This window comes from Herpailurus yagouaroundi, unplaced genomic scaffold (assembly GCF_014898765.1).
Source record: "Herpailurus yagouaroundi ecotype Mexico unplaced genomic scaffold, PumYag 182, whole genome shotgun sequence".
In the NCBI taxonomy this organism is placed as follows: domain Eukaryota; kingdom Metazoa; phylum Chordata; class Mammalia; order Carnivora; family Felidae; genus Herpailurus; species Herpailurus yagouaroundi.
The window spans coordinates 48469684-48472687 of record NW_024412413.1 but is presented as its reverse complement, the minus strand read 5'-3'; the positions used below and the strand labels follow the sequence as shown (position 1 = coordinate 48472687).

At 43.7% G+C, this 3004-nt stretch overlaps 1 non-coding gene across 1 annotated transcript; it reads right to left on the bottom strand.

The window, feature by feature from the left end:
- Positions 1–800: 800 nt before the first annotated feature.
- Positions 801–970, bottom strand: LOC121041143 (U1 spliceosomal RNA). Its single transcript, XR_005795590.1, has one exon. It is a non-coding gene; the product is annotated as a U1 spliceosomal RNA (small nuclear RNA).
- Between the last annotated feature and the right edge of the window lie 2034 nt (positions 971–3004).

Sequence of the window (3004 nt, the reverse complement as noted above, 5' to 3'; positions counted from 1 at the left end):
GCCACGGTAACCCTCTACTCCCATCTTCTCTGAGTTTAATTGTTCAGTTCTAAAATTGCACACTCTTGAGTTCAGCCTGCTTCAACTCTGCCAGGCCTTAGCTGGCAGGAAATTAAGTGACAGTATTATTATTCACCATAATTACTTGCTAATGATAATTTATATTTAGAAATATGAGAAAATATAGAAAAGAGATATTTAGGAGAGCTTTTCAATCCATCTAATGCTGTTTAAATACCGGTACTAGCTTTGCATGTTGTGAGAACACTATCTTTACTTTGCTGGCCCCCATCATGCACCACCCTGCCCCATGATAGACCTCTACCTTTCAGTTTATTGTGTTCCAGTGTAAGATAACTGAACTTGCCTCCTTGGTCTCCAGTCCTTTGGGAAACTCAAAGAAAAAAGTTGTTGGAGACTATATGATTGATATAGTTTAAGTTGTGGATAGTAAGTTTCCAGTTATTGAAAGGAAAATGAGCCAACAAAAAAACTGTTCAATTTCTTGATTATTTGGGAAAAGTGAGATAATTATCATTAAAAAAAAATAATAAATCTGTAGTAGGTCAGGTAATAAAAATAAATGGCAACTTTTTAAAATAACCTTGTCCATTTTCAGAAACATAATTGTAATCTTTATAACCAAGTTAATTTCCTTAATAATGGCCTGAGGTTATTTCATTTTCTGGTTTTATCTGTATTTTTTAATGTTTATTTATTTATTGCTTGATTGATTTATTGATTTATTTCTGAGAGATAGAGAAAGAGAGAATGCAAGTGGGGAAGGGGAGCAGAGAGAGAGAGAGAGAGAATCTTTTTTAATTTTTTTCCCTCACTATCACAAATTATGCTGTCGAGTTTCCCACATTTGGGGAAATTGCAGGGGTCACCACATCTGGAGTGCAAAGGATAAGCCTTGCCCTGGGAAACCACCTTTGTGATCATAGTATCTTCCCTGCCAGATAAGTATTTTTAAGATTTTTTTAAATGTCTCATTTATTTTCAAGAGGGAGACAGAATACAAGCCAGGGAGGAGCAGAGAGGGAGACATAGAGTCTGAAGCAGGCTCCAGGCTGAGCTGTAAGCACAGAGCCCTACTTGGGGCTCAAACTCATGAACCGCGAGATCATGACCTGAGCTGAAGTCAGATGTTCAACCGACTGAGCCACCCAGGTGCCCTTGAGAGAATCATAAGCAATCTTAAGCTCAGTGCAGAGCCCGACACAGGTGTCAATCCCACGACCCTGAGCCGAAATCAAGTCAGACACTTAACAGACTGAGCCACCCAGGTGCCCCTTATCTGTATTTTTCAAATCAAAGAGAGCTACCAGCTCCACACTTAAGCCATAACCCTAAGCCTTAACAGATCCTGGAAGCCTAGATCAAGCCAAGACAGTGGGCATTAGAGGGGAGGAGCGCAGATGTGAAAGGTACTTGCGAGATGGAATCATCTGTGAGTGGATACACGTATGGAGAGAAGAAAACAGTAAGGTTGACTCTTAAATTTCTGACATGAGTGAGTGGGTAGAAGAGTGGCTTGGCACTCCAACCATTGAGTTAAGGCACCTGACCTGGGAAGAGGCTTTTTCAGGAAGATGAAGATCTTTCATCATTTGGGGCACGTGGCCCGCTGGATGAATATGGTCAGTAGGCAGTGGTCAGATGAGAGGCTTGGACTGGTACTGTAGACTGAGAGTGAGCTGGGTAGGCCACAGAAGCCAGTCCAGTTTCCAGATTTTGTGAGAATAACGACTGGGGGCTCTGCAAAGGCTATGTTTTATTCTACTTTATTCCAACCCTGTAAAGAATATACACCCACTGAGGTTACACAGACATGTAAAGTGGAAATGGCCCCCTAGGCCAATGTCTGGTCCCAAGAGTCCCTAGGGGTGAGGAGTCTGTAGGTCAGGAGAAGCAGAATCGTGGGGCTCAGTGTGCTGTCTTTTGTCCTATTTTAGGCAGGGCTTGGGGTAGTCCTTGGGGACCTCCTGGTCCCATCTTTTCTTCTCAGCATGTGACTGGTATAGTGCCCTATGCCTCCATCTGTCTCTTCTCTCTCCTTTGGTTGTCTCATCTGATCTTACGGCCTTGTTTGCCCTACGACTCCCACCTGTATACTCCAGCCAGGCCTCGGCCCTCGTCTCTGGACTTGTACACTCATCTGCCTTCTCATCCCCTAACTGTATGTCTACTAGATGTCTTGTTCTGCTCTCCCACTCCACTCCGTCTCCAACACCAGGCTCACTGCATCCCTAGCCCTCCACATCTCAAATGATGGCAATTCCATGACTCCAGTCACTGAAGCCCCAAAGCTTGTAGTCATCTTTGACTCTCCTTTCTTTCATATCCCGTATCTAATCCACCAGGAAATTCTATTGCATATACTTTCAAAATATCTCCAGAATCTGATTGCTTCTCCCAGTTTCAAATGTCCAGCCTGTCTCCATATAAGGAATTTCTTGCTGCACCTTAGCAACAGACTTCTGCATTTTATTTCTTGCCATACATTTGGCCTATTGGAAGTTTCAGTATATCAGGCCTCCTCCAGGGAGTTATCAGCACATAAATAGTAAACTGAGGCTTTGGGCTTGGATGAAATCCCAGGAAGGACAGAGTGAGAAAAGAAGGGGGCAGAGATGGAACCCTGGGGAACCCCAGCATCTAGGACCCGAAAGAAGACCAGTGAAGGGAACAGGGAGAAAAATGGTGGGGCAGATGGTGTTATGCAAGTCAAGGGATGGGGGCTTCAAGTAGGGAAGAGGGTTCTAGTGTGCCAAATGCTGCAGAGAGCAGTTAAATAGGGCTGGAGATGAGCCCAATGGGCTTGGCAGTTAGGAGGTCACTGTGACTTTGGCCAAGCCAAGTCTTATTCCTTCAGGTCAAGGAGCAATGCTGGACCAAGAGGTGAGGATAGGAATCTATGCTGAACTGGCTACAGGAGGGAGTCACAGGATTCGGTAATTTTTCTGTCCAGAAAACATAATTTATGTTATATATATTATAT